Consider the following 12,617-nt stretch of genomic DNA (forward strand, 5'->3'; position numbering starts at 1 on the left):
GTTAGGAGATGTGTTGTGTATAAGCTACAATAGGAACTGAACTCAGAACTGAATTCATCCATCTCCTGTTTTGAACAATGTCTGTACTCACAAGCTCATTCCAATAAGTGTTTCCTATGTTACACACCCAGTGAGTGGTCCTCATTCTTGACATTTTCTCCATACCTACTCACAGAGAATTGATCTATCACATAGGGGTATGATATGTAATAACCCAAGTTCTGTTTCTCCGTTCTCAGACAACCAAGATTACACTTGTAACAAATTATTTCTTCTTTTTCCATTTTGGGTATTTCTTATCCTTATTGTGGCACCAGGTTTCATTTATAATGATTTCTGTGAAATATCTACAGTGTTGTCCTCTCACTTCTTCACTTACTCATTTCAAGGCAACTAATATAAAGAATGACATTAATGATAATTTAGAAGTGTAAGGAATAGCTTGTAAACTTCCTTGTAAAAAGAAAACTAGCCTGAACATCTGCCCTGTTACAAAATCATTGCTCAAATAGGCCTATTTCCTGCTTTTATTGAAAGTGTTTTTTCTAATATATTCCCAAAGTACTCATTCATTATCTGTAGAATGAACAGAACTTTGTGACTGAAACACTAACATATGAGCAAACAGAACCTTTTTTCATTCACGCTCTATGCACTGTCATCATTAACACATTTTGCACAGAAATTAAGTAATTCATCGCTTTATTTTTGCATGTCTGTGTCGACACTGATGCTTCAAAGTCTTCACAATAGAGATAGAAAGTGAAGTCTTCAAAGCCCCTGTACCCAGACTACAAAGGTGACTTCACAGGGTTTTTTTTATACTCACAGCTCCAGAGTGAAAGGATGATTTTGCTGAGGCTCAAAGATTCACAAGCTCACCTTCAGCTTTATTATACATTATTAAAAGCAGACTTTCTCTGGGTAAATTTAGATGATGTTGTTTTAAACCAAAGAAACCAAAAGAACCCAACTGTGGTGTTATCTTCACAATGTTTGGACAAAGTAGTAAAGTGATACCTGGGTGAAATTACATGATAGGAATATCTGAATACATTTTTTTTGGCCTGAGATGAGGATGGGTGGTGGCAGTTCTACTCTGGATCCTGCTACTTCCAAAAGTTTTCAGATGACTTTTCTATAGTCGGATGCATCAGCAATGATGAGGAGGAGGAGCACAGTGGATTGGTGGAGAGCTTTGTTGCATGGAGCAGTCAGAACCACCTCAAGCTCAATATCAGCAAGACAAATGAGGTGGTGGTGGACTTTAGGAGGAACCATGTATCAATTGTTCTTTTCATATTTCAATTGATAATCCACAATGGGAAAAGGAAAAAATGAGTCATTTCATTATTCATGTACAAATCAAAAATCAAAAAATGAGTTGTTTTTCATTGTTTTGATTGTACACACAAATTAAAAATTGGAAATAAGCAAATAGACCAAATGTCGGGTTTCATGTTGGCAGTTTTGACATCCGATTTGGAATGACCCGGAAGTACAGTACAGGCCAAAAGTTTGGACACACCTTCTCATTCTTTGCATTTTCTTTATTTTCATGACTATTTACATTGTAGATTCTCACTGAAGGCATCAAAACTATGAATGAACACATGTGGAATTATGTACTTAACAAAAAAGTGTGAAATAACTGAAAACATCTCTTATATTCTAGTTTCTTCAAAGTAGCCACCCTTAGCTCTGATGACTGTTTTGCACACTCCTGGCATTCTCTTGATGAGCTTCAAGAGGTAGTCACCTGAAATGGTTTCCTAACAGTCTTGAAGAAGTTCCCAGAGATGCTTAGCACTTGTTGGTCCTTTTGCCTTCACTCTGCGGTCCAGCTCACCCCAAACCATCTCGATTGGGTTCAGGTCCGGTGACTGTGGAGGCCAGGTCATCTGGCGCAGCACTCCATCACTCTCCTTCTTGGTCAAATATCCCTCACACAGCCTGGAGGTGTGTTTGGGGTCATTGTCCTGTTGAAACATAAATGATGGTCCAACTAAACGCAAACCGGATGGAATGGCATGTCACTTCAGGATGCTGTGGTAGCCATGCTGATTCAGGTTGCCTTCAATCTTGAATAAATCCCCAACAGCGTCACCAGCAAAGCACCCCCACACCATCACACCTCCCCCTCCATGCTTCACGGTGGGAACCAGGCATGTAGCATCCATCCGTTCACCTTTTCTGCGTCGCACAAAGACACGGCGGTTGGATCCAAAGATCTCAAATTTGGACTCATCAGACCAAAGCACAGATTTCCACTGGTCTAATGTCCATTCCTTGGGTTTCTTGGCCCAAATAAATCTCTTCTGTTTGTTGCCTCTCCTGAGCAGTGGTTTCCTAGCAGCTATTTGACCATGAAGGCCTGATTCACGCAGTCTCCTCTTAACAGTTGTTGTAGAGAAGTGTCTGCTGCTAGAGCTCTGTGTGGCATTCATCTGGTCTCTAATCTGAGCTGCTGTTAATTTGCGATTTCTGAGGCTGGTGACTCAGATGAACTTATCTTCAGCATCAGAGGTGACTCTTGGTTTTCCTTTCCTGGGGCGGTCCTCATGTGAGCCAGTTTCGTTGGAGCGCTTGATGGTTTTTGCGACTGCACTTGGGGACACATTCAAAGTTTTTGAAATTTTCTAGACCGACTGACCTTCATTTCTTAAAGTAATGATGGCCACTCGTTTGTCTATATTTAGCTGATTGGTTCTCGCCATAATATGCATTCTAACAGTTGTCCAATAGGGCTGTCAGCTGTGCATCAACCTGACTTCTGCACGACACAACACAACTGATGGTCCCAACCCCATCAATAAGGCAAGAAATTCCACGAAGTAACCCTGACAAGGCACAGCTATGAAGTGAAAACCATTTCAGGTGACTAACTCTTGAAGCTCATCAAGAGAATGCCAAGAGTGTGCAAAGCAGTCATCAGAGCTAAGGGTGGCTACTTTGAAGAAACTAGAATATAAGAGATGTTTTCAGTTATTTCACACTTTTTTGTTAAGTACATAATTCCACATGTGTTCATTCATAGTTTTGATGCCTTAAGTGAGAATCTACAATGTAAATAGTCCTGAAAATAAAGAAAATGCGAAGAATGAGAAGGTGTGTCCAAACTTTTGGCCTGTACTGTATATATATATATATATATATATATATATATATATATGTATACGGTGGGGAAGCAAAATTTACAATGAACATTTAGTTGTTTTTTCTCAGCAGGCACTACGTCAATTGTTTTGAAACCAAACATATATTGATGTCATAATCATACCTAACACTATTATCCATACCTTTTCAGAAACTTTTGCCCATATGAGTAATCAGGAAAGCAAACATCAAAGAGTGTGTGATTTGCTGAATGCACTCGTCACACCAAAGGAGATTTCAAAAATTGTTGGAGTGTCCATAAAGACTGTTTATAATGGAAAGAAGAGAATGACTATGAGCAAAACTATTATGAGAAAGTCTGGAAGTGGAGGAAGCAACAAAAAACGTACCAAAGCTTTTATTAAAGCTCTCAAATCCAAAATCCTAAAGGATCCAACCAAATCCATGAGAAAAATGGCAATTGAACTTGAGGTAGACAACAAGACCGTTAGAAATGCAGTAAAATATGATTTGAAGATTTAAATTCTCATAACTTTCAATAAACTAATTGGTCATACACTGTCTTTCAATCCCTGCCTCAAAATATTGTAAATTTTGCTTCCCCACCCTGTATATATATATATATATATATATATATATATATATATATATATATATATATATATATATATATATATATATATGTGTGTGTGTGTGTATATATATATATATATATATATATATATTTATTTATATATTTATATATAAATATATAAATATATATATATATATATATATATATATATATATATATATATATAGTATATACAGTATATACAGTATATACATATAGATAGATAGATAGATAGATAGATAGATAGATAGATAGATAGATAGATAGATAGATAGATAGATAGATTCATTTTTCTGTTGTATTTGATGCATAGTCTTGTGCTGCTGTACATTTGAATATCCCCCTTGGGGGGTTAAGAAATTATATCTTATCTTATTAAAACTGTTTTAGATGTGTTTATTGTGTATAGAATAAGATATGTCAGTTAACTGGTGATCAGCTTGATTGAACCAAATGTGACAAACATATTCACCAGGACTCAAAGAACCAAAGACATTTGGTGGCTAAAGATGAAAGATTAAGGTCAGGTGTGTCTTCATGTAGTTCTTCATATTTGGCACAAATGCTCACCTCATTGGGAGGAGGAACTGAAAATGTTTTGTAGTCAATGATCAGGGTCACTGAAACCTCCTGTTCTTTTTTATTTTTTTTTAGCCAGGTATGATAGCTGAGAATTCTCATTTTCATAATGACCTGGACATATTCACACTTTAGAATAACCAATTAACCTACTATGGTTACGGAGGGAAGTACCTGGAGAAAACCCACACAAACACGGGGAGAACATGCAGACTCCACACAGAAAGGCTACTGGTGTTGGAACTGAACTCAGGACCTTCTTGCTATGAGGTGACAGTGCTAACCACTGCACCACAGTACCACCATATGAGTATAATATCTCCTGAAAGGAATTTATTCAGATTTGCCATAAATGTTCACTGGCCTCAGGGATGAACTGTTTATATTTAGACAAAGATTAACAGTGAAAGTTCACAGGCTTTTCATTTTTGGCCATAACTCCTAGTAAAAAGAGAACATCATGAACATATTATGATGCATCTGATGGACCTTCAAGCTATGTACCAGTTTGAGAAATGAGAAAATACCTATGAACTAAGTTGCTGATTTGGACAAAGTACTGTCAGTACTTTTTGGTTGTTAGATGGTCCTGCACAAAGCGTTGTCTTTGAATCATTCCTGTTTCCAAAAAATAGGTGCATAAACTTACCGTATTAACACTCTCCGCAACTGTAGATGTCAATGCAGTGGGTAATTTTTCAGTGTACCAAAGGTAAACCTAAGTGTTTGATTTATTTTGTTGTATCCTAATTATATTCTTTGACATATTATTATACCATCAGACTGTTCTTTCACATTTCCTAAAATCCACATCGGTATATTTCATTGTTCTGTTTGGTGTTTGAAGCGTTTTGTGCGGCATCCTTAACATTACTCATTCATCAAAGTATAAGTGATAAAAAACTTCCAAACCTGTAGCAGAATAAAATGTTCTGTAGCCTGAAAAGTTGTTTCTGCCCTTTGTCACACTCAGTTCTTTGTCACTGCAGGCTGAAGGCTGAAGTTCAATAAGATAATCATGGACTCAAGCAACTCTTGGCAGCGGAGACATAATTCTGCCTGTACCTGAGAGAAAACTGGGCATAAAACACATAAATCCAACATTTATACAAGTGTGTGTTTAGTTTACAAGGCTGCCTGGAAGAAGCTGATTAACTTCTCCCTAAACAAGAAGTGCATAAATGCATCCTTAAGTTTTTATATGGGAACCAGAGGAGTGCTTTTCCTCTTGTTTGTACATATAATAAATCGATATGTCCAAAGGAGATTTTAATTTTGGATTGACATAAAGATATGTGTGATTAAGTCTGCTAGAAGAGGAGGTATTTTTAGGATTTAACAGTTTAACAGCATTTAACTGTGAACATGGATGGTCGCCTGGATGTGTCCTTATAATAACACTGGTCTACAATTTTTTTTTAGAAATGATCTGCTTCAGAGATTAAATGTGCTAAATGTTACATATTTTATTATGATTAATTGGAAAACAAATGACAAAAGTGCTGGTTTGCCAACGTGATATCATGAATTGTGTAAATATACTGTACATGCTGCTTTTAATTAGCATGTTATCTGTACGGATTATAAGCTTTCCGCATGTGTGTTCATGCTACCACGTGGTTAGGTTTAGGTTTAGGGTTAGCGGTTATGGATATATAAACTGGAGAACTTGGCGTAAATTGACACACAATCAGGTGATGTTGAATAACACGCAAAAGGATGAAAATGCATACGTATAGCACGCCAAATGCCATAAGAACTGGCGTGACATACAACGCGATTTCATGAGATCAGTCTGGGTTTGCTGATGTTTTCAAGGTATATGATAAAGTGTTATTACACATATTAGTTTATGTACATTCATACAATAGATTTATACATCTTCCCCGGGGTGCCACAACCAATTTTGGGCCCCCTGAAACATAATCGTGTTGGGCCCTTGCTACAATAAAGTCACTGGAAACAATCTGTTGGAGCTGGGGGGGGGGGTGTTAGTGGTCTGTGATTGTCAGGGGTGGGAGGATAGGGTAGCGGTCCATGATTGTGGAAGCGGTCCAAAGTGAAAGTGAAACTGAACTGGAAAAAATCTGGAGCTGGGGGGGTGGATAGTGGTCTGTGATTGTTGGGGGGGGGGGGGGTGTCATGGTCCATGATGGTGGGAGCGGTGCAAAGTGAAAGTGAAATTGAACTGGAACAAAATCTGTCGGAGCTGGGGGGTGGCGGTCCATGATTGTCGGAGCGGTGCAAAGTGAAAGTGAAACTGAAGACTTCACTATTCCTCTAACTCTCTAGGCCCACTCCACTGCTGTATGTGACCCCCCGGGAAAGCTGGGCCACATGAATTTGTCATGTTTACCCCCCCTTAACAGCACCCCAACATCTTCCACTAGATAGAACGTGCAAAGTGAATGTATTGTCATGTACAGACAGTGTTTTGAAGTAGATCTGGTAGCGCTGAGACAAATATTCCTTTTGAGTTAAACCCATTCTCTCATTAATTCTTGAATTTCACATTTTGACCCAAGACTGTAGCTTGGAAACTTCAGCCAACCAGCATTTTAGACTTGATTTTCTTTATCAGTGACTCACATCTGTTAAAAAATTCACTACTTTTATTCTGGAAGCATTTTACTGGTAGACCAGTGTAATCAGTGCTAACAGTCACCACAGCATCGTGACTGTAAGTGTCACCGAATAGAGAAACATCCATGAACATCCTTCAGCTGTGATTATTATTTAATGCATGAAAAACAGTCCCTGCTGTCCAGGATTTAACATCACAGCACACTGCAGGAAAGTGGCAAATTGAAAGAAAGAGAGAGAGAGAGAGAGAGAGAGAGAGAGAGAGAGAGAGAGAGAGAGAGAGAGAGATATCAAGCTGAGCTACTGAGTGGGTGTTGTACTTTCTAAGCCCAGAGACAAAAGAACTACATATCCTGTAGATTTCAGTGAGCTGCTGTCATCCTCTTGCTCCTTTCCCATCAGAGTCTTCTGTTCAAGACATCTCTGCTTTAATCCTTCATTTGTTTCAAGAAGGGGAAGAGGAACGTAGGTATGACAAGAGCAGGAGAGAGGGATCCCACAATGAATATCCTGATGAGGGGGAGTTAAAAAAAAAAAAAAAGAACGCGCACTTGGCTTTTGCAGGGATACAAAATGTAATGGTTATGCAGTAATGATGCTCATCCTGCCAATAAAATGTTTGCCTTTAGCTATGAGTGATGAGGCCTTGGCTGCGCTGCATGTGCATAAACTGAGGTGAGGGATGGGCTTTAATATTCTGTTTGTACAGTCAAACTGAGTCGACTTTATCTTTAAAGTGCCATTAAGTTACAGATTCATTACAGATGCATTATGGCAGAGAAATTACATAAATCACAAGAGGCAAAAACAAAACATGTTTAGCATATTTCATGTGTCATGAGTTTATGTATGTGCACCTATATGACATGGAAAGGGCATTGAAACTGAAACGGAATTTGGAGCAGCTCTCTCCGCTCTGTCCAACTCTAAAGACTGAATATGAACACAGATGAACGCAATATTGTTTTTGCTGATCAGAAAAAGTTAAACTATTTTTCTGTAGTTTCTGTTAGGGTTAGGTTTAGCCGTTACGCATATGTAAACCAGAGATCTTGGCGGAAATTGACGCACGATCAAATGGTGTTGAATAACACACAAAGGGATGAAAATACGTACGCATAGCATGACAAAAGCCATAAGAACTGGTGTGACATACAACGTGATTTCATAAGAGCAGTCTGAGAAAAGGAGCATAAGGAGCCAATACTGTTCGTTTTCTGTTACTGTCATTGACAACATGAGTAAGTAATTAGAACTGGCAAAGGTAGTGCCAGATAATGGTAAATTACGACTACACGTCATTACAACCAACTTTACTTAACCCTCAAAGATCTAAACAACCATCGATGACCAAAAGCACCTATTAATCTAAAATGCTGAGTAACTTCTGAACCACTAATCCTATCAATAATGGGTGTAAAATGCAGTTTGTCATCTTTTCATGGTCATCAGATATGACCCATTTGGACTTTCAGAGACTTTGTTGTGTACATGGAAACGCTGTCAGCTTCTACGACATTGATTCACCAGAAAAACCCATGGAGTTGGATCAATGACAGTGGATGGAGACACTTGTTTTTAAGTTCAGTTAATGATCTCTTTGCTGAAAAAGTCACTTTTTCCTCAGTTTTCACTGTTTTGATGTAATAACATTTAACTTTACACCGAGTTTTCATGAACATCTCAATTAAATATAGGAAAATACATAACTCACAGTGAAAATGGCAAAAAACAGAGGATAATATAATAATAAATGGTGATAAATCACTTAAGAAAGGTTAGATAGAGAGAGAAATGTATTTGGAAACTGCCACAAAATTAGTACTGGGTGTTTATGGGTTAAAATTTAATATCTAATTTCCAATCCACGGAAAGTCACATTTATTATGCTTAAACATTATTTGCCTTGTTGTATGACCTAAAATCTGAAAAAGCCGAGGTGGTATTGTAAATTAAAATGAAATGATGTGTTAGCTACATCCCAGTAAAGTTATTTTTCCTCTATGTTCGGTTAATGAACAGACTCAAAACACTGACAATGTAGATGCCTCATGGTCTCATGTCCCCTCAGACCACTCGTATGTCAAGACACTGAAAGGTAATGATGGAGTTTTTACCTAGTACTAAAACACAACCAGAGTAATTTCTCAAGCTGTGGATGTTTTGACAAAAACCAAATCTAAATTTACATGGCTCTCATCTGATCCCATTCAAGCTTGAGTCTCCTTCCAATATCCCGCCAACGTCCTCATCCCTCTGAAGCCACAAACCTCTGGGTTCGCAGCAGGCATCCGTTTATTTACTGCTCTGCCAAAACAAGCCTAGACTGCGCCACTGATGTTTGTCCTCATATAACTAACTTTCCCTCCACTGGTCACACACAGTCTTTTTTAAGATAAGTGTGAAAAGTTAGTTTGGAAACTTGCAAAGGTATTCATAGCAGATAAGACTTACATTCTCACTGTGGAAGTTTGGGTGGCGTAGTTTGAGCATTTCAGAAAGGAAATTGTGAAATAAAACCAAGTAAATAAGGCTAATGGTTGATGAAGGTCGGGTAAAAAACAGTGAGCTATGTTGAACGCACCTAATTTAGTGTTTTTTCCCATCAGCACCCAATGTTTCCCCAGGCTAACACGCTTTTTCATTACAGCTGCACAGTAGGGAGTAGCCAACCTGAACTGTGCTGCCGGGGTCCTTCAGGGCTGGGAAGTAGTTAGGAAAGAGTGGTGGGTTTAAACATTTACAGCATATCAGCCTCAGTAGTGTCCATGCTCTAGTAAAAACAAAATAGATAAAACAGAAATGCTATCACTAACAATCTGCCTTTTCCATGCAGTCCCACAGCTGGGAAACAATTTAAGGTGAGTTAGTGCAATTGGCCTGCTCATGGCTTGAACATAACTCCCTTTATTGTGTTTTCAACCAATTGTTTCTTCTGCCACAGTGGTTACATGATCACCGCTGTTTGTCTGAGGAAGTATTGCAGTGATTTTCATTAATGCTGTTGAAAGTGTAGGGACAACCCCCTTAACTTTTGGTGCAGATTCAACATAAAGCATTGAGGTAATGCACCATATTCTAGGACTTTTGTTTTCTGAGCCTATTGCTCATTTGAGTAGATGAAAAGTGGAAGGACTAAGCTGTGGATTCACATTTTGACAAAGGAAAAGCGTAGTTATGATAAATAAAATGGCTATATGTAGTATTTCTATTTTCAAATATTAAAAAAAAAGATCTAAAACAGGGTTCCCCCGAGCTCTTAACAAGTCTTAAAAGTCTCAAATTTGCATTTAATACCTTATAAAAGTCTATGGAGAGAAATTTGTTTCTTTATTCATCAATCAAAAAGAATGGATTTGCAATTAAAAAGAATAGATTTGCAACCAAAGAAGAGATTTGAGAGCAAAAGTTATGATAGTGTTTATTATATCGCTCTATAGATGTTCTAGTTCAGTTATCTGTATATCAACTGCATCTGTGTGTCTCCCTCTACTTCCCCCCTTCTCCCCCAGTCTCTATCTCTATCACTCTCTCTTTTTCTCTTCCTTTACCCTCTCTCTTTAACCCCAACTGGTCAAGGCAGACGGGCATCCTCCAGGAGTCTGGGTCTGCTCGAGGTTTCTGCCTGTTAAAGGGAAGTTTTTCCTTCCACTGTCACCAGTCACAAGTGTTTGCTCCTGGAGGATTCTGTTGGGTTTCTGTAAATTGGCTTAGAGTCTGGTTTTGACCAACTCTATAAAGTGTCATGAGATAACTTTTGTTATGATTTGGCGCTTTATAGATAAAATTTGATTGACTGATTGATTGATTGATTGATTGATTGATTGATTGATTGAAAAGACAGTAAGTGGCAATCAAAAAAAAGATCATTTTGCTTGTAAATCAGTCCTCTTTACTTGTGAGTTAAAAAGTTTTGCTTGAAAATCACTCCTCTTTGTTTGCAACTTCAAAAGTTTTGCTTGGGAATTTAACTGCACTTAATGGGCAGGGCCTATGCTGATGGATGACAGAAGAGTTTCTATTGGTGGCTTTGACCTGGCTCCAGTGCCGGCTCCAGCTTCCGCATTAAACCCACTTCTCCGTTGTGTTATGTTACTGGGAGGTCAGTTCATAGTCTATTGCTCTTTGAAATTGAAATGTGTCCCATAAGTAATGGATTACACTAAATAGCATCAGTTACAGCCTTAAAAAGTCTTAAATTTAACTAGTAGAAACCTGTAGGAACCCTGTAAAAGTGTCATCAGATTGTTAAGAATAAAGAACTGTGAAGTTCTGTCAAAGATGCCAGTGTATTGGATTGTAGAGATATGAGGTGAATTTTTTTCTAGTGACGGGCCAGGGGATTTATGTGACCACTAGAGGGAGTAGTGAGTCACTCTGCTGGTTTCCCATGGTGAAGAAAACTAACACCACAGAGCCTTTGACCAAAGCATCAGAAACAAATAACTTTTAGTGTCGGTGATGAAATCTAAAAGTGCTATTGTTGTTTTCTCCGATGGACTCAGCTGTAAATGTAAAGAATGGAGTTTGATGCTGAAATGTCAGTGTTTCTTCTACACAGGGGAGTTTGATTCCAAGGCTTATGAAGGTATAAAGTTATTATGGGATGTTCTTATCTTTGCTTTGTTGCTGTTTTTTGATCCACGGTTCAGACTAAACTGTAACAGTTCTGACCTTGTTTGTTGGATTCCAAACAGATCTTTAGTTCAGCTACTGACAACACAAACCGAACAGAAAACAGAGGTGATTTGTAGTGTTACTGTGGCTGTTTTCAGTCCAAAAAGAGCGCTAAGCTAACAGAGCTATAATGTAAACTATCAGCTGATGCAGCATGTGAAGATTATAAGACACAGGCCATTTGTCAATACCAAGAACACAGAGTACGCTCTTGCGAACTCGACGAGTACAGTCTTGGGCAGAATGGTCTCAGAGAACATACTTCTGAAGAACACAAGTCTCTCTGTAATTGAAACAGCTACGTACTTGTAAATTTTCCTCCCTGTCTCTGCTGTATTTTTACCATCTCCTCCCTAATGTATTTCCAAAAAATCACCACAATGTCACTTGATTTGATTTTAATACATTTATATTAGTATTTACTTGTCATTTATACATTTTATTATATTCAAAACTGTAATACATGTTGTCAGTTCAGCTGGGCACAGTCGCCAACCAACCAGTGCATCCTTGGTTTAAGCTAGGTGACAAGAACAACATCCGGGTATTCCATGCATTCTTGGTTTATACGAACTTGCATTTGGAACAGTGCTTGGGCTGCGACTGATGATGTTTCACGAGAATGTGAGAACAAAACAACAGACAAGAACGTGTTTTTAACAAATGGCCACAGTGGTATTTTCAGTGATTGTCAAAATAAGCTTTTATGCGTTTTAGTTTGAAGAAGAAAACTTGATGATACCATTATACAGATGTGTGGGAACAATGAGCTTTATGCTTTATTCAGTGAGTTTGTTTTTGTTTTTTAGTGGTTTTAAGTGTGTTCTGGTACCAGGCTTCCCCCTGCTGGTGAGAGGTTGGAATAACATTAGTAAGTAGAACCGCTTTATGAAAAACAAAATTTGAATTATGTGCTGATGGGTTTTAATATTTTGTGTGCTTGCTCACTTACTCTCAAATGTCTAAATGTGGTGAGTTAATGTTAATATTATTGCTGTTACATATGTACTTTGTTATAATAAACGATAAGTTACCGTGTGTTTTAAAC

This window comes from Sphaeramia orbicularis, chromosome 17 (assembly GCF_902148855.1).
Source record: "Sphaeramia orbicularis chromosome 17, fSphaOr1.1, whole genome shotgun sequence".
Classification (NCBI taxonomy): domain Eukaryota; kingdom Metazoa; phylum Chordata; class Actinopteri; order Kurtiformes; family Apogonidae; genus Sphaeramia; species Sphaeramia orbicularis.